General features: G+C 40.2%; 1 long non-coding RNA gene across 1 annotated transcript; it reads right to left on the bottom strand.

Moving 5' to 3' along the window:
* Positions 1-19,740: 19,740 nt before the first annotated feature.
* Positions 19,741-25,540, bottom strand: LOC115859152 (uncharacterized). Its single transcript, XR_004041937.2, has 3 exons — positions 25,383-25,540; positions 24,494-24,639; positions 19,741-19,911 (listed from the first exon to the last, which is right to left on the bottom strand). It is a non-coding gene; the product is annotated as an uncharacterized lncRNA (long non-coding RNA).
* Between the last annotated feature and the right edge of the window lie 634 nt (positions 25,541-26,174).

Raw genomic sequence — 26,174 nt, 5'->3', positions numbered from 1 at the left:
TACAGAAGTGGCTTATTTTCTTCCATCTCTAATTATAAAGATGATTCAAACTTCTGAGGAAATGGAATCTGCACATTTGGAAGTCAGAGTATTATAGCAACCCTTTCTGAAAAAAAAATCAGTCTTACTGTTTATTTTATGTTCCTCAAAGTCCTTATTAAGTATTTATTTTATCTGGATTTTTATTTCCTTCTTTCCATTGTATTTATAGTTTAAGGGCTGACTAAGGGGCTGTAGGACTGGAATAAGTTGATCTTGTAGATTCACATTTATTTGGTCTACATCTCATCCTGGACTTTCAGGAATGAAAGCCAGCTCCTTATGGCAGGTAATTCCTGCATTTATCTGTACTGATCACAGTGAAGGGCAGGTGACTTTAATTCTAACTTGCCACATGGTCCAGAAACAAGGGTATGCACTAATCCATTACCATTATAGCACTGGAAATTCTAAATAAAAAACAGAGATATAGGTTAATTAATAACGCCCAGAAATGAGGCAGATAAAGTGCTTGCAGATCTTTCAGTTAGGCTAGTTAGTCAAGCAGATATGCTTCCTACGAGCATAAGAAGAAAGACCCAATTTCCCCAAAAGTATTTTTAAAATCTAATAGGTACTGAGGGTGCTGTCCATCAGTGATTTTAGAATTAATGCTTAGTGGAAGTTTCAGTAAACCAGCAGCTGAAGGGTGTCTTACCTGCTTGATTTATTTTTATATTTTCATTATATTTACTAACAAATCGCAATTATTTTTTCACCTCTGTATTTCATGGACCAAAAAAAAAAAAAAAAAGGCTTAGAAAAGACCACTTGACTTTGGCATGTTGGCCATGAAAGTTAGGAGCTGGTGACTAGAAGCTTCCTCCACTAGCTGTACTCAGTAGGTTTCCACCTAGATGCTGGTTTACTGTCTCAGTAACAGGATTTTGATTCATAACTGAATTTATTCTCAAATTGCATCCTGCTGTTTTGCTACCTAGCAGTTACATGGATATCTGCTATCATGTTCTGGTGGCTGTTATTGTGAATGTTACGTTCTCGAAAAATTCTGTGTATGAAAAACAGCTCCAAGTGCTTGGGGCCAGAGGAGAGAAACTTGACTTTGCTAAGGTGTAATCACAGTTATTATACCAATAGCCGCTGGAAGACTGTTGCTGTTTATGGCCGCACAAATCAGTCTCAGCCTGGATTGTCTGGGCTCTGCTTGAATTTGATACTTAACTTTGAACTCTAGGTTTTGAAAATTTCCATTCAGTCTCAGGAATATAACGTTAGGAAACTGGATTCTCAAGAGATGGCAGAAGATAGTGTTGAGCATGCCTTTTAGATATAAAACAGGATGAAAGAGCTTCATCCTGTTGAAATTATTTACCATTGGAGCCTCTGAATACAAATTTACTCTTAAAGGCAGTGTAGCTTAAGGCAGCCATATGAAGGAGAATAAGAAAGGATTATACATATGAAATACTGAGAAAGAGATGAGAAAAAAGAGATGAGAAAAAAACAAGGAAAATATAAAATAGATGTGGGCTAGACATTCTATTCTGAATGTATGAAGATAAGTTGGGAAAACTCTGTTTTCACTTAGAGTAACTCTACGCAACACACATAAAGCAACCAACTCTTATTCAAAAACCTAATCCTGATTTAATAAGTAGGAAAAAGATCTTTGCATTCTAACTCTGTCCTTGTAGTGAGAAAGAAGTGAGTTATGATCAGAACTCTTAGTGATAGGTATGAACTCAGGACATTTGGAGTACATACTCGATGAAAATGCACTGAATGTTCCTTTGTGCCAGCTACGGAGCTAGGTACTGCGGATGCAAAAAGCGAGCAGGAAGGAGAAAGATGGCCTCTGGCCTGGAGGAGTTTAGTGTCTGGAGGAAGAGACCGAACAGCTAATTTAACACATTTATTTAATAAACAATCACGGTACAATATGATAAGTGCAAAAGCCAAAGTATGGGCAAACTGCCACAGGAACGGGAACTAAGAGGAGACAACTTCTGAAAAGAAATAATCTTACATAGGTACCTATTCAAAACAGTTTAATCTGAAAATAAATCAGCATACAAAGGTTAGGCAACCTGTTTTGTAACCTCGGATTAGTCTTGAGTATGATCATTTCTCTGTAATGACAGCCCCTATAATATACAGTTGACCCTTGAACAATGAGGGAGTTGGGGGATGACCCTCCAAGCAGTGGAAAATCCACCTATAACTTACAGTTGGCTCTCCCTATCCCTGAATCTGTGGTTCTGCACATGCAGATTCAACCAATGCAGATAGCGTAGTACTGCCTGTTTACTACTGGAAAAACTCCGCTCCTAAGTGGACCCGCATTGTTTAAACCCATGCTGTTCAAGGGTTAACTGTAGTTTGTACGGCTACTTGGGATTCCAGTTGTATTAAGTCACTCTAGGAGTTTCTCTCAAAAAATAGAGTTCTCATCTTATTTCGGTGTTCCTCCACAGCACCTGACACTGGGCCAGCGTTCAAAAAAAATTTTAGAGCTAAATTAAAGTTGAATATGTTCTTATGGGGCAGATGACGTGGAAAGAGAGAGTTTACTCACTGGCAATATCCGAAGCAAAACCAGATAAGGTACTGATGAAAAGGAAGATTATAGCTAAATAAACCCTGCATATTGTCATTTGCCCAAACTTCACATTAAATATACTTTTCAGGACTAAAAATGTAACCTTACAATTTCCATCACTTGATACATATTTGGATTTATTTTAAACAGAAAATACATATCAAATAACTAAAAAGTAGACATCTCTGATATGAGACGAACTTGGCATTTTAGATATTTCTTCTTTATACAAATGGGAGCAGATTACAAAACATGGATTTATCTAGGGTGGTCTGGTCTTAGGTACAAATGAAGTCTTTAAAGTCTACAGGAGATTCATAAGGACTTGTTTTTCCTCTTAGAGCTGATTATGACTTTTCATAGGGATAGGCGCATTTTAAAGCTTTCTTTAATTAGGGTAAAAAACAATGCCCTAACTAAAGTATCAACAGATACACGGAGACTTTGTTCTGGATGGTGGTGGTGGCTCTCCCTTGCAACCCTTCTCCTAACTGACATCTCAGAGATAGATGCTAACGAGGTCCCACTGAGATTAGGGCTTCCCAAACGGTTCTCTGTTTTTCTAAAACAGAAGCTCTTAGACCAAGAGTTCTCCATACAAGAAGCTGCCTGAACCACTGTGTAACCACTGGCTTCCCTCTGCTCAAAGCCACGAGTAACTGCCCATGATAATCACAGCAACTTGTCCTTGCACCACACGTGATCTCATGGGACATGAGTAACATCACAGCCCACGTGGCAAATCTCCACTTTTCAGATACAGAACTAGCTTATAGAGTTTACAAGAGATGAAAAACACGAATGATAAGCACAAACTTAGTCCGCCATTCACTAGTGATGCTGATCTCATCTTGTCATTCTTCCCCTCTAGCCATGGTGTTCTCTAAAGCTAGAGAAGATGCTACTTATTTCATGAACCCACACGTTGTGGCTAATTTAACTTGCTAACTAGTGGAAATCATCACCCATCCAGAGTGGGTACCACCAACTATGGATTTCCTGTAAGTCTATTACTGGCAGGATTTGAGAATGCCTCTGGTCCTGAATTGTGAAACAAACATTTAATGAGCTACTACAGCTCTGAAGATCTAGTATTCAAAGCACAATGAATATAAGTCTATGCTTTAAAAAAATTTACAGTTTACTTGTAGAGGCAAATAAATATACAAAAATGTAACCAGTGTTTGGGGACATATTTAATAATATGATAGACTGGAAAGTCAGCTCTAGGAGGGTAGGGATTTTTGCCTGTCACTGCTGGATCCTCAGCTCCTAACATAGTAACAAGCACGTATTTAGTGCTCCAAAAAACATTCTGTTTTTGCGGTACACGGGCCTCTCACTATTGTGGCCTCTCCCGCTGCGGAGCACAAGCTCCGGACACGCAGGCCCAGCAGCCGTGGCTCACGGGCCCAGCCGCTCCGCGGCATGCGGGATCCTCCCGGACCGGGGCACGAACCCGCGTCCCCTGCATCGGCAGGCGGACCCCCAACCACGGCGCCACCAGGGAAGGCCCTCCAAAAAACATTTTTTTCTGAATGAATGAGCAGCACAGGCAGTAGGTATCATGGGATTCAGGGGAAGAGACCTGTGTGAATGGAGAGGTCCTCAAAGGCACCATGGAGGAGGGGAGATGCCATATGAGCCTTAAAGTACATAGAGTTAGGTGGGCTTATTAAATTTATTGTCTTATTTATTCAGTGCCTCCTACATGCCGGGTAGTGGCAGGGAGGGGAGTGCAAAAAGCAAATCCATCGCTGATCTAGGATGATCCTGAGAGTTTCACTCAGAGGCTAAAAGCCAGCCCTGTCTGCCAAACATCGCTTAGCATTCAAGACATGTACGGAAAAGCAAAAGAGCGAAATAATCAAGAAAAAGTCAGTAGTCCGAAAGCAGATGGCGTAGTGGTAGAGAAGGAGAGGGTACAGCGTTTCTTTCTCGCCTGCCATTTCCTTTCATTTCTTGCTAAACATGGTTCAGAAGTCCTGGGAAAGGAGTGGAAATGCAGACAAACAGAAACGCCGCCCGCTTTGTCACTGCGTGCGGAAGGGATTGCCTTGGCCTTTGTTTTCCAGCCTGGAGGCTGGTTACACATTAGGCACGGTCATCTGACCTTCACTGTCAGTCTAATGCTAAACCTCGCTGCCCTCTCCTCTCTTCCAACCCATTTCCAGCTGCCACCACTGCGAAGTCAACAAACACCGCCACCAACACCCACCCCTCCACACACACACAGATGTCTGAGTTTCTGAGAAATCAACTTGTTTGTTCATCATTTCTCTTGCAAATCTAAAAATCACCCTGGTGGCTATAGGCTTTGGCGCGTCAGGAGGTTAACTGCGAGGCCAGAAAAACAGACACTGGGAGGAGGTCTGAAATCTTTCCACCACCTGCTCTTTAAGTAGGAGAGCCAGCTGCCAGGTGATGGGTCTCTGATGGTGGGAATCTCACCCTTCTCACTGTTTTTGGCAGCTCAAAGTGTTATCTGGCACCTTAGTTGCATCAATTTAGTGCACATTATTATTTCATGTTGCTGGACTCATGTTTTGAAAAAAACACAAACACGTGTGTGTGTACATATATGCACATATACCCTTTGACTGCACTGCCTCCGTTGGTTGGCTTTACTCGGAAACCCGGTAAATTCAGCAAGCCTCTGTGACATACAGTTAGGGCTCTGAGCTTCAGAGTCCACAGACCTTGACTGAATCCAAGTTTCTCTGTGCACTACAAGCAGTTACACCATCTACGTTCCTGTCTATGTACTGGGGGATGTCAAAACATCCCTCACAGCGTTATTCTGACAATTAGATGGGATCATCTGATGTGTTACTCACTGTTTCTGAGGTATTGTGCATATTAATAAAAGTTAGGTGTAAGTATTCTCCTTGTTTCCCAGTCTGGAGTCTGACCTCAAATTAATCCCCTTAGTCTAGGTTTCTTTCTCATTTAGTCTAACCGTTTAGGTCGAACACCTTAGAGCAGGAGTTCTCAATGTACTGACATTTCGGACCAGACAATCCTTTGTTATGGCGGCACGTCCTGTGCCTTGTATTAGCATTCGCAGCATCCGCGGCCTCCACCCACTAGACGGCAGTAGCAAAGTGCGTCCCCTCCCCAACCGTGACAACCAAAACTGTCTCCAGATATTGAGATATGTCCCCTTAGGGGCAAAAGCACCCCTGGTTGAGAACCGCTGTGTTAGAGTCCTTCTCGACTCCTCTCTTTTTTTGCACACTTTTCCACCTGATCCATCAACAAATGCTGTTACTCTAAAGATGACCCTTTTCTTATTCTCTCTGCTCTTACCTCCTTCATCCAAGCCACTGACGTCTCTCTTTGGCCTTAGTCTCCTTGCCAGTCTGCTCGTCCCCTCGCCCTCACCTCCGCTCTCATTTAGTTCCAAACATAGTGACCTCCTGGTAGCCGCTGCTACACAGCAGACAGGTTCCCACCTTTGCAGGGGCTGTTCCTTCTGTGGGAACTACTTTCCCTCCTGTCTTCTCCCTGTCTCACCCCTACTGCTCAGATGTTACCCTGGAGATTAGGTCTTCCCAATCTACCCCAATTTCTGATACTTCTTATCCGCTCTATTTTCTCCAGAGCATTTTTCTCCATCTAATACTGTATATTTCATTTATTTTGTTTGTCTTTCTTCCCTACAATGTCACATCCATAGGGGTAGGTCTTTTGTATGCTGAATTACTGACTGTGTTCTCCAACTCCTGACCCTCAGGAGACACTCAAATAGCAGTTAAAGGAATGCATATACGTACTATCACCATTCAAAAGTTTTTAAAAATGGGGATAAAATGGACAACATAAAATTTACCATCTTAACCATTTTTAAGTGTACAGTTCAGCAGTATTAAGTACATTCACACTGGTGTGCAATCCATCTCCAGAACACTTTTGATCTTGCAAAACTGAAACTCTCTATCCTTTAAATAGTAACTCCCCATTCCCCCTTCTCCCCAGTTCCTCACAACCACTATTCTTTATGAATTTGACTACCTTAGGTACCTCTTATAAGTGGAATCACATCTCTATTTGTCTTTCTGCAACTGGCTTATTTAATGTAATATCCTCAAGGTTCATCCATGTGTCAGAATTTCCCTCCTTTTAAAGGCTGAATAATATTTCATGATATGTATATATCACATTTCAAAACTTCTATTCATCTATCAATGGACAGAAATGGAATTCTGGGATCAAAGAGTAGTTCTATTTTTAATCTTTTGAGGAACTGCTATATTGTTTTCCATAGTGGTTGCACCATTACATTCTCACCAACCATGCACAAGGATTCTGATTTTTCCACCCTCTCACCAACACTTGTTATTGTCTATTTTGTTTTTCTTGTTTTTTTTTTGTTTTTTGCTGTACGCGGGCCTCTCACTGTTGTGGCCTCTCCTGCTGCGGAGCACAGGCTCCAGACGCGCAGGCTCGGCGGCCCTGGCTCACTGGCCCAGCCGCTCCGCGGCATGTGGGATCCTCTCAGACCGGGGCACGAACCCACACCCCCTGCATCGGCAGGCGGACTCTCAACCACTGCGCCACCAGGGAAGCCCTGTTTTGTTTTTGATGGTATCCATCTTAACTGGTGTGAGGTGGTATCTCATTGTGGGTTGGATTTGCATTTCCTTAATAATTAGTGATGTGGGGCATCTTTTCATGTGTATCATTGCTGTTTTTAACCTCTAGGGCCCTCATCAAAAGAGTCTATGGCTTATCCAGGCAGTGTCACATCAATATCCATCTCTCATACCTACTGTCTGTTCTCTCTTGGAGCTTTGAATCTCTGTTGCAGACTTTACACCACTGGCTTTGGTGGTCAGTGAGGGAAGGGGCTACCCTTCTGCATTTGAGAACAAGATAGAAACCTGTGGATTAAAGTCCATTTTTGTCCTTCTCTCACTAACATCATTCTTTACGCTTCTGTAGGCAATTATCTCACAGCAAAGTTACAAGAGTAAACAATTAAATGTTCAAATTAGGACATTTACTGGTGAGACTTTCAGAAGCTCTCTGGGTGGATGACTCACTCAGCTGACTCACTTATGTAATTTTAATGTAACACTTGTCAATCAGATGTTTAACCTAGGACAAGGTTTCTTTCCCCTCTATTTCCATTTTTTTTTCTTTTCAATCTTGCAACATCTTAGCTTTAAAGAGTTATTTGCAGTCATTGACTTAATTTATCTTGTATATATGATCCATATTAATAACCCATATTTATTAGTAATTCAGTAAAATCTGGAACATGCTCATATGTATTCACTAGAAACCTAGCATAGATAAAGAATTAATGAAGAAATCTCATATCCTCATGATAAATTCTTTTCCATTTAGCATTGATGAGTTCCTCTAAGAGACTCCAAAATATTCCTCTAAGAAATATCAATTTTGGCATAGAAAATTCTGGACTGAGCTGCCCTTTGAGAGCTTCTTCCAGTCAACACTTGCTCTTTTTTTTACTATGGCCTTAAGGCTGTGTTGAAACAATGACCCAGTGGTGATTATACTGTCATATGACAATATAAATGTGCACATGTCCTAAGCCTCAGGGACACAGATGACCGACTGCCCAGAAAGTAGACGGTAACCTCATCTTTCCCTTGCTTTACTATATTCCATTTTACCTAACTTCTTCTTGAATTCCTCCTTTGGTTTCTCTATAAGCTGTTTTCTATTCTATGTGGCAGAGAGTTCCCTCCCAATTTCTTTCAGAGGTTTCTCTCCTTTTTTAACCTTTAAACATAGCTGTTCCTCAAGTCTCTTTGCTCAGTCTCCTGCTATGCCTTCTTGTCAATCCCATTCACCTCAAATTTCCACTTTCACCTCTCTTCATGAGACCCAAATCCATGCCAGTGGCATGGCCTTTCCTGAGCTCCAGAAAGGAACCCCCAGCGCTGGTCAGAAATCTTGTCAAAGTCACCACCTCTCGGTAAACCCAGTCTGCCCCTATACCTCCTTTCTGCTTATTGACTTAAGTATCCTACTCATCTCAGTTTACAAAACTGAAATATCTTTTCTACTTTCATTTCTGCCGTCAACAACAAGTAGCCAGTACTTAAAGCATTTAAAGGAAAGAAAGATTATTTTGGGTTGGGGGACTCAGGGGAGGCTCCAAGGAAGAAGTGGCTTTGGGGCTGGCCTTTAAAAGATGTGGAGATTATGTCAGGTGGAGGTAAAGGATGGCGGAGAGTTTTCATAGGATGAAAGAGGCAAAGAGGCCATGTTTCAGGAGAAGGAGACTTATCTGAACTGGGTAGAACGGAATGGAAGAAGAGATTAAGGTAGAAATCATGGAGAGTCATGAGTTTAGAGAAAGGAGTTTGATTTGAAGACAGAAACCCTGAGAACCCAGTAAACATTTCGCAGTTGGAGTAACATCATTTGAATTTATAATCTGTTCTGTTGTATCCCGCTTTCTACCTTCCCTGGAGAAGGGTATCCATCCTTGGGCAATCCATCTCTCCCTCTCCCCTTGCCTCTCCCCCTCCCTCCCTCTCTCCCTCCCTTCTTCCCTCTCTCCCTGATTCTTCTTTGTATTCCCCAGCATGTTACCCAGCACATTGGTATTCAGTAAATGTTTGATAAATGGATAAAGAAGATAGTGGCGCATATATAAAGGAGCAGTGAGCACAGACATTAAACTATTACAAAAAATACATGTTCCATTTAGTACTAGAATGTCTTTAGCTTTTAGGCTTTCCCTCTAACCATCCAATCCCTCATTTATCCATCCTCCTTTCTCTCACTCAGCTAACCAGTCCTGTTGACTTGTAATATATCAGATACAACGGACATAAAAGAATAAGGCCTCAGGAAGCTACTTGTGGGAATCAACAAGACGTGTAAACAAACTCTGAAATATACTGCAAAGAAGGATTTGAGAGAAGAATGCCTAAAGTATATGGAAACACAGTGAAAAGAACAACGAGCTACCTGGAATGACATGTGAGCCACACAGATCATTCACTCAAAACATGTCACCTCCTATGTGCCAGTCACATCGCTGAAGGTATCCTGTGTGAGATGTACACCCTGTGCCTAAGACCTCTTTGATTTCAGTTTGATTCATAGAAAAATACTCTCATTTATTGGGCAACTGCCAATATCCCATAAATCCTCACATAAAGCCTTTATACAGACGAAGAAACTGAGATGCAGAGAAGAGAAGTAACTTGCCCAGTTGGAGTTGGGGTTGATTTTAAAGCTCATGCTCTGGTTACTACACGATGCCTCTCAGACCAGTACAGAGAAGGATGTACAAAGTGTTATGAGAACTCAGAACAAGGGATACCTGGGGGGAAAATTAGGGAAATCTTCCTGTTAAAGATGGGGTTTTACAGCAGAAAAGCTACAGGAGGCCTGTTGTTATTTGCTCTAATGAAAAAATGTTTAATACCAAGCTCTAGTGACAGTATTTTTCACCTATCCTGATATGCACTTGAAGCAGCACATGGGTGCAATTTTACTGGTGTGTTCCATTTGAGTGCCCGAGGTTATATGTAGAAGTGATTTAGGGGTGACATTTCCAGAAGAATTTATTTGCCCCAACAAAAGTCTGTTGCATGAGGTCTCTTCTCTCCCACCCTAACCCAGTACCAAAAGTGCCAGGGGCTCAAAGTTCACTACATATTGTGAGTCAGGGCACTAAGGAAAAAAGGCTCATCTTTTTTCCTCGTCCAAGCATGGCTCAACTGGTATAAATCAATTTATTAGCACTGGGTTTGAGATCAGACATTTGAGCCTTTTGTGTACAAAAGGCAAGTCACAATATCTCCAGCCTGAATAATTCATGTTGTTTGTAATGGCTCTTTTAAGCCTTTCTGTTAAACTTGAAGATTAGCTTTTTTTTTTTTTACTTCCTTAATCAAAGCTTATTTTGACTCAACTTTGAACAATTCCTCAAGCTGGATTGCTCCACTACTGGATTCAGTATTTTGGGCACTGGGAATCAGGTTGTCGCTGGTTCTTAGGCGTGCTGTAATATTCAGTGCCTTCACAAACGATAAATAGGTTGAAAGCCTAGACAGCTATTTTCTAATTTCTCAAGGGTCTCTTTACCACCTAGTTTTCTTTTCATCAAATGTTATTTACTGAGTAGCTCCAATCAGCCACTTTGGTATTGCAGCTTGCTGTGATATTTGCAGATAATAAATGTCAGCATGGGGAGGGTAAGAGATCCCGGCCTCAGATGTAATAATATTGTGTGTTTGAAATTGACTCCACTTTCATCAGACTGAGTGTCACAGGGGGTGAGACCTTTACTCAGCCATCTTGATAAGATCTCAGGGGTCCCTGTTGGAATCGGTAGGATTTGCCATGTGTGCAAGAGAAGAAAAGATTTCAAAGATCTAAGAAACAAAGCAATCTCTTATTTGTCTTGGAAATCATATTATATTTTGTGTTTTATAGGCACATACACATATTAATGTGCAGTCTATCATACTGCAGACATAGGAACAAAGATGTTAAATTAACATGTCACATAGAACCTAGCAGGAAAGAATCATTTCTACTTGGAAGGTAGGGAGATTAAAATGGGAAGTCACAGAGGGCAAATACGTAGAAGGCAAGTCAGAGTAGCCCCTTCTACACCATACTAACCACTGTACATCAAACCAAGCAGTCTTCCATGCTGAGCTCAAATGCAGCTCAGAATCCTTCTCAACACAGTCGGCCAGGAAGCCACTGGTGATCTTGAGCTGTCAGGCTAGAGAAAAATTTCAGCCATTCCTGACTTCTTAGGGTAGTTATGTCCAAATGCAGGGACCGTTATAAGCAATCCAGGAGGCGGCCTTGGAGATATTCCCTATTAAACACAATAATAAAATAATCTAAAAAAAGGGGGTCCCTGCGATTATTTCAGAATTGGCAGAATGCCATGGTTCCTGTTGCAGTGGGTCTTCCATGACAGCTCAGTGCTAGTAACTTATCTCATTAATAGCTAGTTTACTGCATTGCCAACTAGTTTACTTCATTAACAGTTATTTTGCCTCCTTAATAGCAGGCTCGCACCTGCTTTGAAGCTTTTGGCCAAGATCTCTGTGTGGGCTCTCCTGACTTCAGTAGAGGTGTCTCTGACCTTTACTCCTCAGAGCTTCTAAATTTTGTATTAGTCCCTAACTCCTATCTCACACCTTTTATACCTGAAATACAAAGAATGGTTTCTGTTTCCCTGTGTGAACTGCAGGCAAAAAAGAGACACATTTTACCATTTTATAGTCTAAAAAACACAGGTGTTTTTCTATTCTTTTGAGCTCCAAATATGATAGCTCCGCATCCAGATGTTTATTTCTCTGTGCCTTTCGGTATGACGTTTCCTAACAGTTATATAAAATCTATACTAAACACTACTGCTTCACATGTATTAAGACTTAACCTCATACAAAGATGTTTTAGCTCTCTGAGAGTTCAGGTAAGGAGTAGACAGTATCCCTGTTTTCCTTCTGACCTTGTGGTTTTCAGAATTTATGAAAAGCTGATTAAGAGAAGATTACAACTTATTTCAAACTAGTGCTAGAAGACATTTTATCATTCAAGTTAGTAATATCAAACGTCACCTTTATGGCCTCACTCAAAAAGGAATGAGGCAGAGAGAGGGACACACGTATTATCTTCAGTACTGTGGGTTTCCTCTAGCTGCTACCTGCAAATGAATGAGTGTCTGTTGTCAGCCTGGTATAAAATAACCACCTTCCCACAACTTTGTCACACTATTTTAATACGGTGTTTAATAGGGAATTAACCACTACCATCTTTCAAAGGTCTCTTCTGTTTCACAGAGAAGATCTCAGGGACTGTATCCACAATCTCTGTCCCCACATAGTTCTAGATTAGAGTTGGCCATCAAGAAGCACAAGTAATAAGATCTGGAAGATGAAAGAAAAGGAGAACTCTTTATTCCCTTGGGGTAGTGGTAGCCAGACATACAGTGTAGGAGGATGGGGCTAATCCTGATTTTCTGACGCTGGGCACTGCTCAAGCAGGCGCTCCTTGCCCAGAGTATGATGGTCCTTTTGGAGGTAGATATCTTGTGTCTTAGCTCAGAATTATGATGAGGTTCCCAAGGCCTCAGGGACCACCCACAGCTATTCCTCCCAGGTCAGTCCCTCTTGGGATACAGTGTGACTCAGGCCATCACCATATGCTGTCCCAGCAACCTGCTTCCCCTTCTAAGTAGCTGGAACCCACTTCTCACCATCTCTGGCTGACACCCCAAATGGATTCTCAGTGGACTCCAGACAGATGGGAGGAACATGCAATATTTTCTCCCAGTCCGTCTTCCAGAAGGTCTCAAGAAATCCAATTTTAACAGGAGTTCTGATCACATCAGTCTTCTGCGACTTCATTAACGTCTACTGATGTTAAGATAAAACAGAAGCATGAAATAGATGACTCTTCACAATCCTGCCTCCAGCCTATCTTTCTAGCTTTACCTTTGGTCACTCACTTGTTCCTCACCAATCATCTGTCTCTGTTCCAGCTTCATGGAGCTACTGATCATCCCTGAACACCCGAATAGCAGAAGAAACTAAAATTAATGAGCATCTATGATGTGTCACTCTCTGTACCTGGACTTTGGTGTGTATTTCATTTAATCTACACGATCGACAAGCGCACTGAGGCTGAAACGTGTTAAGTGGCTTTTCCAAGCCTTGAGAGCCAGCAAGTGGTGAAGCTGCTGAGCAGGGTCCAGCCTTTCTGACACAGCGTGACCTCCAAGGTTCAGAGCTGCTACTGGCAAAGCCCTCCTCACAATGTTCTTTCCCACCTTTCTGCCTGGTAGAGCCCTCTGCTTTCTCAAAGCACAGGCTGGATTTTCATCTCCCCTCAACTCTTCCATGGCTACAGTCAACAGGGTTGGTCCCTTGTCTCCCTCAGAACCCAGAGCTCCTTCAATGCCTTGTTGTCACAGTTCTTATCACTTGCCATCCCTTTTACCTGCATTTGTGACCGCCTGTAATTACTAAGTGCAGGACATTTTGGGGACCAGGACTGAAGGTATATTATTCATACTGGATCCTTAGCTCTTGCACAGGGCCTGGTAAGTTTAAGATGCTCTATCCTATTTGATGGAAGGAGGGAGGGAGGGAGGGTCGGAGGGAGGGAGGGAGGGAGGGAGGAATTTCTTAGACTGTCCCACCACCATCTATGGAATGGAAAAAAAATATGCTTTGCCTGGTAGGAAAGTCTCTAACCAGTACTATCTAGTCATGCCAAATAACGGGATGCGCCATATATACATGCAGGAATAAAAGATACTAGGAATAAAAAGATGGGCTAAAATGGCCGCAAAAAATAACATTTAATGAAAATACTATTAAAAATAGTGACAAGAAGTACATCAGGCCGTAATGGTTCCAAAATTGACCTGGAACATAAAATACCCTGAATTAAGTTAAAAAAGCTTTAGCAGCAAAGATGAATTATTTTTATATAAGCAAAAAGATAAAATAAAGATGAGGAACCTGTGAAAATAGAAGACTAACAGAAAGATTAACATGTAAGATCAACAGGTAAGATCAAAGGTGACATCTCTAAAACACTAGAGCTCAAATAAGAATTTTTAAAAGTGGATTATAGTGGTTATATATTATCTTTATGGTGATTGAGATTAACAAAAATTAGCAAAACTAACACAATTAGGGTCTAAAATTGTTATTTTCAGTGTTCTAATCTAGAATTAAAAGGGAAAATGAGACAATATTTTAACAGTTGTGTATTAGAAATACAAAGTGAATAGTATTAATAAGATCTCACATGAAAGGTGTGGAATAAAATCACTTCTTTCTGAGGGCTGGAGTAAAATTTGTTTATTCTCCTCAACATAACGTGAGCCATGGTTTTAACAAAATTGGTTCAGTTTTCTCTGTGTATGTTTGTATAAAATACTATACCACTGCAAAGCTAATTACTGTCAAATCGAAACATTAGAATGTAATTATTACATGGGTATCATCTAAATTTCAGTACTCTGTCTTTCCACTGCTTGCATTAAGCATAAAATAGAAACCAGCAATTCTCAGAGAAAAGCACAACTGTCAGTTTCAGAAGTTTATAAAACAGTGGTCCAGTAGTTAGAAAAAGGAAATGCTGTTGACCACAAAACAAGATCTATCTACGGAAGAACTTTAAGGTGATAATTTGTAAAGTTATTTTGCATTTAAAGAGTAAGAGAATCTAGGAAGATCATTTTAATCTTGCGTACATTTAATCAGTTGATTTCAAGAATCTTCATCTTAAAAGTACCCGAGCACAGAACAGGAATATGTTTACTGAGACACTAAGTCCCTGAGCTAATTACTATAAAATGAATGAGCTTGAAATATACAAAAGAAGAGGTCACAGTATTTTATCCAAAGAGAGTTCAAGAGCCTTTGTATAATGAACACAGCTTCTGACCTGAAGGCATTGGCATATGTGCAAAGATTATAAAATAAGTGCATTCAGAATGGCGAGTAAACTTCTCCACTTAACTGATTTTGTTCACTAAGACTAAACAAGACACTTGGTTTCAGGGGTGACGCCAACAAAACAATTACCAGGTAGTTAATGCTTCATTTTTGGAAGACATTCTGTTGCAAATTACTTCATTAGGAGTTAATTTGATGAGATCCAATCAGAACAGACTGGTTCAACAGGTCCTATTTGCAAACCTTTTTAATAAGGGATGTTGTAACACACTTTGCTATTGATATTTCACTTTAAAAATTCAGGATCTAGAGGGAAGATAATTATTTTAAATTCTAGTCACATATTCCTCTCAATACGTTCACTAAAATCCATCTTGAACACGAAATACCTACAGCTATTCTCCCTAGTAAACAAAGATTAGTGGCCGAAAAATAAGTGTTTTGAAATACAGGACGTGAAATCAGTTTGTATGATTTATGTTTCTAGAGCATTTCCAGTTTGTTCATTCAGTTCATATTTCTTGAGCACTTAGGATTCAGGAACTGTGTAGGACAGAGGACAGCGCAGTGAACGACGCAAATTTCACCTCTGTTCTCAAGGAGTTTATACAGTATAATGGGGAAGACAGATAGGAAATAATATTTGCACAAAAATATATTTCTTCCACAGAAGATGGTGAAAGAGAAAGCTCTCAAGGTTTGGAGCCAGACAAACCTGAAATCAGATCCTGCCTAGCAGTGAGCTTGTGACCACATTTTAGCATGCTTATTTTTTAGCAAAACAGGAATTGTGAAACCCACCATAGAGAATTCTTCTCAAAACTAACTGGAATAATGTCTGGGAAAGACTGACAATTTACAGGTATACAAATCATTCTGTTTTCTCCCTTATTTGCATTCCTTATTCCTTGATATTCCATTCACCTAATACTGGCCATAAAAATCTGACAGCGAAAAACCCTTTTCCTCTATTAAATTTAACAAGTTATTTAATAAAAAATTCACTTCAAAACAAAAGCTAAAATAATTTTGTTAGTTAATGAAGAAGTTATCTCTATTGAGGATAAGTGTATATGGAATTTTGTTATCAAATTCCTAGCCTATTCTCAGTGTTCATCCAATTTCCTTACAATTTAAAACATAAAAAAAAAAGGAGTAACATTTTTACTGCCTTAGGGAAAACTAGATTTTATTTTCAAAACAACAAAGCTCACAGAAAGCAAAGAATAAAGTACACACACTCTAAGCTATTTCCTCTTAGGTATAAGAAAACCAAGTTCATGGAATTAAAATCAAACGCAGTTAAGGCAATTATCAGTAGTTTATAGAATAACAGAATTTTTTTGCTTACCGGGGTTGTTGGGTAAAATATTAAACTTCATTGGAAGTGTTCATGCATATTAAAATTTATTTAGCGTTTTTCTTTTAACTATATTTTTAAGACACTGGGTAGAAGACTTGATCTTGTATGTGACGTTATGAAGAATGACAACCATACTCTTCATGTACCGATGGTGCTTTTTTAAACCCTGTAGATTTAACTCTGAGTATCTGAATTTATTATAGTTCATTTTAATATGACCTTCCTCGGAAGGTTTAGCATTTTGCTTATCATCTAAAATTCTGATGAGGAAAAGAATCTTGCTGCCTCTTCTACTTGAGACGTAAAAAAAAAGAAAACAGATGTCATAACTTCAGATTAATAGCACCTTGCTGTACGAAGGGAACTTCAACCAAATTCCCTTATTATACTGATGAGAAAACTCAGGTGGTTTAAGGTCCTATTTCAAATAAGTATCAGAATCCAGATTGGAATGCGGCCTATGTGTGCGTGCGTGCAGGGATGGGGGGGGTAGGGTCCACACGTGCCTGCAACCTTGTGTTTCCCTCTATATTGAGGGCAAATTAAACTCTTCAAAATGTCTGCTTTACTTAAGGTTGGAAAGGAGAATTTTACTATTTATCTCAAAGTAGTTTTGAATCCAAGTTTTAGAGTTCACACATGTGCCTCCAGCATTCCATGACCATTTAAAAATGTTATCTTATATAATTTTCATTATTTTCAAACAATAAGTAAAGGAACAAATCACATGAACTAAATGTATTAGACACCAGAGTTTAACACATTCAAAACCTCTCATAGACAAATATTTGCTGCTTAGTTAACTTGCTTTTCGGGAGAACTTGGAATAAAGCATGGGCACAAAGCAAATGACACCAGGGACCACGGAGGTAATGTGAGGCACTAAAGGCAGTCAGGAGGCAGTTGCACCTCATCCACGCAGCTGATTGTTGCCTGAGGAAACACTGAGCCCATGTTGGCCACATCCTAATTCTCTCCAGTCAAGCATAGACTCCATGTCTTCAGGAAATTATGAAAACAGACCAAAAAAGTAACTAGTTAAGGATCCAACCAGTGACTGCCTTCATCATCACCTGCTCTAATTCACTGAGTTACTAACGATAAGGTGAAAGGGCAAGTCAAATGAAAGAGAACAGAACGATCCAGAACCTCCTGGGAATGAATGCATCGCCCTCATTTAAATGTTTCATCACCACCTGCAAGTACTGAAGTCAAAAAAGTTCAATCTGCATCTGTCAAGTAGAGATTAACAATACCGCCTCACAGGATTGAGTGCAAATTAAATGAGATAATACACACCGATACTATGGCAGAGTGCCACGCATCTAGTAAACCTCTCTTATTATCAATACTACCATCATCATTTATTTGGGGACTGTTTCTTTAGGGCCATGCTGAATTGAGGCAGTGCATGCAATAACCCCATATAGCAAACAGGTGAATGCATTCTATAAGAAAAAACTAATCCCAAATTCATATATATTTTTGTCTTTTAATACAAATATATCAAATGGTTCTATAAAACGATTTATCTCCAATGTACTTATATGTTAAAAATTACTGTTCTTATAAATACAATGCGCACCTAATAAAAATCACAATATATCCACAGGAAGAGAAATAATTACACGATGACATTTCCCCAACACAGATTGAATATCCTTTCCAGCTGTAGTCATTTATGTAGTACTCAGCATAATCTGCCGGAATCCTTGAAACTACAACTGCTGTTGGTCCTCCTAGAATCTAGGAAGGCTATCATTTTTAGATTAACTTTCTGGAGACATATGCATGTGGTTTTAAAATTTTCTTCAACATCAAATTTTAATAATTTGGGAAGCTTTTCTCCCCCGCCCCCAGACTACAGATAACCATCTGTTTCAATAAAGTTGTTCAATAAAATTGTTTCCACTTGTAAGAAGTGACATTTGTTAACATTGGAAGATCAGCAGCCCATTAGGATTTTCTGTTTCAACCAGACTCTCAAACCCATTGTGCTCTGTGGGGTAACCAGAAAAGGCACTAGCATATTTCAAGGAGTTTATAGCCAAGACAGGAAAGTGAGGTGAAAATTCCAAAGATATCTTTAAAGCTACTATAAATTTAAGCTTGTGCATAAAATAGTTCATTGTAATAGTAAGTTAACTGAACCAATTTAAAACGACTTTGAAAAAATGGATTCAAATATAAGGACTTATATAGTGCTTTTGCTATTTACATTCCAACACATTTGTAACTTTATAGGCATAGTTCCTGAATAAATACGAATAAGTAACAGTAATCATATAGAGATAAACCTTTTCTTTTGCAAAGCTCAAATGTCAAGGAAACAAGCCTCCGGACACTTGCATAACACACACAACACTCAGAAGCTAGGGGAGACTCCAGGAAAATAAAACCGGGAAGTTAAGGGCTCTTCTGTATCTGTACACAGGAACAACAGCTATATTCTCATTATTTCTCCCAAGGAAGCTCTAAAGTGCAGAGCATCATCTTTTTCCTCAGAATGTTCACTAAACCCGGTTTCTAAGACTGAAGGCCAAAGTTCAAAAATTGCTCTGGAGCTTTCCAACTTCATTTTTGTCAAACCAAATACTTATTGTATAAAAAGGACCGATTTCTGAGAAGCCAGACGACAGGGACCACAGGCGAGATTCTACTAAAGGAGCCTGCATCGTATCGTCAAAGGGCCGACTCAAAAACTGAAATTGATTCCAAGAAGTTCATATTCATACAAATATATCTGAAACCCACCTCGGTTTACTTTTATTTCTCCACGCACTGGAGTATCAAAACTCATCTTCCGAAAGATCAAGACGTTGCCAAATTTCAAAAGAAGTGAAAAGCACCGGGAGATGACTAGCCTTTCATGTACCACAAAGAATACACCTTGCAACACATAACTGGATTCCTAGCCCACAGAAGAGAGAATAACATCAAAAAACAAAAGCGCGACCTTTCATCGCGAGCAGCGCTAGATGGCAGAAGACAGTCGGGCAGGCGGCCGGGCTCTCCCGCCAGCTCTCATCCGAGCTGAGGCCTCACCCTCACCTTCTCTTGGGTCTCAAAGAGAAGCCTTTCGGCTGACCAGAGTTCCAGCAGCGGCCTCTTCACCAACGGGACACTGCTGTGAGCTAAACAGTACTCTTGGCAACTTTCATTGCATCTTATTCGGCTGGTGGGGATTAAGCCAGCAGTGAGGGGACCTAGCCAGACCGCCCTTTTCCTCCGTCTAGCACATCACGTGTCACCACACAGGGCCGCCTCAGTAAGAGGAACACACCCAGAGAGCAGTTGGGGTCCCCTTCCCCCCTAAAAAACGCTGAATTACTTACAAATGCAGAATCTCCGGAGGAAGAGTGGAGACGGTTCCTGCTCTCTGGAACGCCGCCTGTTGGAATGGGCTTCAGCTGAAACCTCTTTGAGAAGCTTGATTGGAAGGCGCACGTGGGGGAGGCGCGCGGGTGCGGTGTGTGCTGGGATGCTATTGTTGGGATCAGCTTTTGGCGGTGGTCACAAACCTGGAAGATGTTTTTCTAGGCATCAAGCTTCAGTAGCCACCCAAGTCCTCTAAGCCTCATTTTCTTTGTTTCAAAAATGAGGATAATAACAGTACCTATTTAAAGGGTTGTTGTGAGGAGTAAACGAGAGAGGTGACCGTGAAAAGCGCTTTGTCAATAACGTGCTCAAGTGTGAACTCTGGGTGTGCCCACCATCCAATGCCACAGGGAATGCGAGGGGTTGACAAAACAAGGACCCACCAACATTATCATCCTTATTGTTATTAACATTCTCTTCGTGTCCTCTGTGCTTCATCTAAACCAGCTGACTTGGCGCTTTTGCCGGCACGCCCTGTAATTTCTCCCCTCTCTTCAGAATCCACAGCTCTTGCTAGGGAGTCACATAAGGGTGAGGCTGAAATCTGCCTCTGCCGTTTACCAGCTATGTAACTTCGGGCAACTGGTTTCATTTCTCTGAGCCTCGATTTCCCCACAGGAAAAACAAGGATAGTAAGAGCATTTCTCTCCATAGGTTATTTATGAGCATGGGATGCCATACGGTCTGATGCAGAGTAAGAATTCACCAGATATTCTTAGTAATAAAAATTAGTATCAGTATTCACTTTGCTTGGCATATCCTCTCCATCTAAAACCTACTCTTTCTTTAAGGCTCAGTTTAAAAATCTCTTCCACTTGTCCACACGTCTAGTCTCTCATGTAACATATATTTTTATGTCTTTCATGCTCTTGGGGATTAAGAAATGACTTGGACTTAGCTCCTGGTATCAAGGAGCTCCTAGCATGGGAGCCGAAACAAGTCAACTGGACATTGCTCTTGGTGTATTGTAGTGTTAAGTGGCCAAAGAAGCATTCATTTTACAGGTGGTGTTAATTTCACACAGGAAGAATCTAGGAAGGGAGACGATGTGTACCATTGTGATGAGAAGCATGGAGTGCTGTGTTAGATCTGAGTTAAATCTCCACCTTGCCGCTTGTCAGCTAGCTCACTTTGGATGAATTACAATATTCTCTCTGAACGTCACTTTATGCTTCTGTAATATAGGGATAACTGTAGAACTTACATGATCGAGGGTGAAGATTAATACGAAGATCCACTTAAAATGCTACAGGAATTTTAATAAAGGTTAGCTATTATTAGTAGTAGTGGTATTAACAGGTAATATCATCATCAAGACTTAGTGATGGAGATACTGAATATGGTTCTTGAATTATGAGGTGGATTGGAATACAAGGCTGGGGAAAGGAAATGAGGCAAGAAGAAAAACTTGGAAGTGAGAAAGCAGGGTAAGTTTGCAGGCATCTGAGAGAGGCTCACTTTGGCCTCCTCAAACACTGAAATGTGTTGTTAGGGTGACCACCTGTCCTGGTTTGCCTGGGACTGAGGTGCTCTCCAGGGAAGCAGGACTCTCAATACTAACATGGGTAAGTCCTGGGAAAACCAGGATGAATTGATGACCCCACACTTAGAGGATGGTGGCCTAGCAAACCAGGGTCTTCAAGGCCATGTCAAGGGGTTTTCGCTGTATTTCTAGGCAACAGGGAGCTCTTGAAAGTTCTTGAGTAGGGGAGTAACTGTTCAGAAGTGTGTTTCGGTCAGTCTACAAAATGAAGTCTTTATCTCCTCTCCCTTACCAAATCAGTCTCCTCATGGCTCCTCCCACAGTGCTTTATTTGTCTGCCTTCTAGCATTTATCACGTTATCTGTATTAAAGATCTGTGTGTGTGTGCATCCTCATAATTTTACAATGTAATCTCCTTGATATCAAGTTTGGATCTTCACGTTATCTTATATGTAAGCTCAGCATGTATTCAGTTGAATTGATTAAAACCTATGACTCTGTACAGTATTAATCGACATTTACTATTCGTCTCAGTTCAAAATTGAACATCAGTTTTCTGTGTGCTTAGTAATTATTCTTCTGGTGACACATAAGGTCAGTCTACTAAAACATTGATTGGCAAATCTGCACACACAATAATCCTCTGTAAAATGTAAAGGAGCATTCTTCCCCTCTCTGTTAAAATTTTGAAATGAAGAAGTTTTTCTTATTCATTAATTTATTCATTCATTCAACCAGCAAATGCATCTTAGTGTACTATGTGTTGGTTCCTAGCCTGTGGCCTCAGATACAAATAAGGAATTGGGGTTTCCCACCTTATTAGGTAGCCAGTTAAATCCCTATAAGGCAGAGCAACAGAGTAGAGTTTATGTGCACAGTTCAAGTCAGCTTAAGGTCATTTTCAAATGCTTGACCACCCTCATGGAAAGGCCTGTTTTAAGTACTGCCAAATCAACAAATCAAGGAAAAAGCATTAATTTATTTCTATGCATAAGGAACTGTGGACGAAACCAAGATATACTAGCCAGTGAGATACTATAGCAAGGCAGCTTTAGAACACAGGTTCTAGGGTCAGAAAGATATGGATTCATATTACAGCTCTGCATCCCACTTACTTACCTTTGACATGATATTAACCACTCTAATCCTCAGTTTCTTCACATTCAAAATGGGAACAAAATAGTATCTGCCTCATAGGGTTGTTAGAAGAATAAAACGAGATTGCTCATGTAAGGCACTTAGCGCTGTGAATACGTTTTATGCAAGGAATATGTTCCTTAAGCCCTCAGATAATCTAAGACTGACCCAGGCAAAGGATGGAGGGCATTTCTATCTACTGGCCACAGAGGGGCTTCCTTGTAGCTAGTTCATTCATTCATTCACACAGTTTATAATCACTTGGCTGACCAAGCTTTGAAATTATGGGATTCTTGACACATTTTGGGTTGGGTTGGGTTGGGTTGGGTTTAGTTCCTGGGATGCAGACTCTGGGTGGACATGAGCATTTGAGAGGTTTGTTAAGGAATGGTGTCGGAACCAATACAAGAAGGGAAGGATGCCGTATTAAGAAGTCCCCAATCAACCCTCCAGGATGCTCTGAAGCTGAGATGGCTCTTCTAGGTCGTCCAATGTTGGGGCTTTCATTCCCCTGTTGTAACCAGTCCTTGGAGGGAAGGGCGTATGGTCTTCGGTAGGGCAGCTCTCTTCAGATGAGGTGATCTCCGGAGAGACACTGATCTGAGGTCTGTCAGCCCATTTCACTCCCAGCAAGCGGGTGAATTAAGTCCTGAAGTGGGGCTCTCGGCAGTGTAGCAGCCCATCCACTACAGGAGTGATTGCCATGATTTCAGATGTTGTACAGTAAGTGAAAGGTTATGTTTTTAAGTGACATAATTTCAAAACTATATACATTGCTACCTTACTGTGTGTGTTCCCTGTTACTACTATTATGTTACTTTTAGCTACTTCTTAATTTCTTATCTACTTTCGGTGTCTATCTTATAGCATTTTGGTGAAGACTAAAAATCACATAATGTATGTAAGGTACTTTGCAAAGTTTCTGGCATGAAGCAAATGTCTGGTATGTGTTAGCTGTTTTTTTTTTTATTTTATTACGAGAAGGTCTAGGAATATACAAGGACTCAGTAATAAGCGGAGAAAAGGAAACTATGTTAGAATTCTAAAACTTACAGACTGACTTAAAGCACTGAGCATGTCACTGGCAAAGTTTACATTATGGTATGTGACTAGTGGGTGTCTTGGTCTAGACTTATGTCAACCTTAAATAAAGGTTTGGGTTTTGGCACCTAGTAGGAAGTCTCGGCCAGACTGAACATTCTTCACTCCCTCTTATGAGAAGGTAATTTGAGAATGTTAGAATGACACTCTTGTCCCTTTGGGGAATGAACATGGAAATTAATGATAACAGGGAAGGGATAGAACCAAGATCTAATAAAGGATCTAAATTCAAGATACAGGGTATTTCTCTCTCAACTAGGTCATCATACCATTTTTTGCTTCATCTTAATTAGCTCACTTGAATCCTTAGAACATGTGTTTCTCTTAGGCAGAGACCAAAATTCTGTAACTGCTTTTTAATGTACTGAACATAGTAACAGCACTAATGGACAGAATGATGATCTCCCTTTTGACTGTCTTAGTAAGGGGCATGGTTATTTTCTTTAAGTATATTTCACGTACCTATTTGTAAAGGTGACTTCAAAACAAAGCCTTTCGACTGTTGTCTTACTCCTACCCCCACCCCTAAAATAGGGTTCAAATGCTTATTTGGGGATCGGGAACCATGTCCTATTCTGATTTTGTTTCATTTTATTCTGTTTTGTTTTTACCTCCACAAGTACCTAGAGCAGTGCCTAGAATGCAGTGCGTGCTCAGTAAAAATTTGTTGAATGAATGAATGAATTGGAGAGCTGGGAAAGACACAGAGATGACACAGTCCTCATTTTAGAATCCTGTTCAGACAGATGGAGCCATATGTGGGAGGCTGCTGAGCTCTTTCAGTCAGAGCAAGGACCCAGGTCTCGGAACTTTCCACTGCAACACATTTCTGCATTTTGTACTCTGAGAAGCCAAGGAAATCTGCTCACAGCATTGCTGGACAGTTATGCCCACCCAGGGCATTCCTTTTCTTAGAGCTATTTGCTTCTCCAAAGCTACATGTAAAACAGAGCACGCTTTCCTCATTCCAAGCCCATAAAATAATGTTATCACGTCGCAATTACCTTCACGCCTTTTTTTCTTTCATATCTTTGGGAATCCTCCTTTTCTTTGTAGGATGTGTCAGATGCCTTCTTTGATCATTCCTCGTAGTTCTGAGGTTCCTCTTAATTATCTAATTAATTCCACAAATTTGGAATAGATCTAGATCCTACATTAGAAAGAGAAATGAGGACAAGAACAAGTTTAAGAGATGTAAATCTTTAGGAAAATTATTCTAAAAATCTATATACTCATCTTCAATAGAGAAAAATAGTTTTTGAAAACCTATGATCTCACCACCCTAACACAGGAATAATAATAGCATTCTGGTGAGTTTATTCACAGTATTTTTATCTTAGACATATTTTCCCATGGTTATTATCAGAGTGCACTGCACTAACATCTGCAAATTCGACTTATCTACTCAACATTATATGATTAGCATTTCCATTTTTTAAGTTAACCTTTATATAATGTTCACTGGTTGTACAATGTTCCCTTACAGGCCCGCATCACAACTGACTTAATAGTTTTTCTAAAGGTGGACATGAATGCTTTTTTCCAGTCATTTGATATTATCAATCAAGCAGGAATGAGTATGTGGTGTCACATAGCTTTTCCATGTTTTGGGGATCAACTAATGCTCTCTAACCCAGAGTTTCTCAATCTCCAGCACTTGACATTTGGGACCAGATAATTCTTTGCTGTGGGAGGCTGTCCCGAGCATGGTGGTGTTACCTGAAAACTGGGTTCACCTCTTGGTGGGTGTCGAGCCCCCAAAAGACACAACCAAGCCAAAGAGTGGGAGAAGGAGGATTTATTGGTTGCAGCAAGGAAGGAGAACACTGGGGACCCTTCCCAAGCAGGGTCTCTCCAAACAGCAAAATTCAGGAAGATTTAAGTTAAGGATACCTGCATGTTCATGAAGGAGCCTGAGCTGAGAAGAATTGAGCATAGAATTAGTGCAAAGGTCAACAGAGTCCACGCTTTAGTTGATTGGAGTCAGGAGGGTCAGAAAAGGTCAACATCGTCATCCCTTTGGTTCCAATTGATCTAGTGGTTGAGCACCTGAGGGGGTTTAAATTCTGCAAAACAGCTCAAAAATGTAATCTTTACCATTGGGGGGAAAAAAACCTGGGAGTCTTTATTATCTGATTTATTATCTTTGCTATTGTTCCTTCTCTTGCCCTTGACCCTTCAGGTCATTATTACTGAGACCTATTCAAGGACAACCATTGTGGGCAGGCTTAGATCACAAATGGCTTAGGACTAAAATGGCCTCTCTTACGTCAGAAAGCTGTATCTGGTTCTTTTCCCCTGGAGACTCCCTACCCTGTCTGCTTAGAGTCAGATATTTAGCAGCATCCCTGGCCTTCGTCTACTAGATGCCAGCAGCACTCCCTAGTAATTACTTTAAATCTAGAAGAACTAAACTGTTCTAAATTAAAGTTTTTCAGATTATTAAAATAATTTAAAATATTAAAAATTTACATAAAATTATATAAAAATATTATATAAAAACATTAAATATAATATTTAATATATAATATTTAACTATATAAATATTATATTAACTTAATTTTTAAAATATTTTAAAATGCCCTATTTATATTAAAAATATGTACCAACTTAAATATAAGGAAAGAAAGAAAAAGGAAGAAAAAGACCATGTAAACACTAGTTAAAAATAAACCCATGTGGGCT

The sequence above is a fragment of the Globicephala melas genome, chromosome 11 (assembly GCF_963455315.2).
Source record: "Globicephala melas chromosome 11, mGloMel1.2, whole genome shotgun sequence".
NCBI classification, from domain to species: Eukaryota; Metazoa; Chordata; class Mammalia; order Artiodactyla; family Delphinidae; genus Globicephala; species Globicephala melas.
Note: the sequence above shows the minus strand (reverse complement) of the source record. Positions and strands in the feature narration are given on the sequence as shown.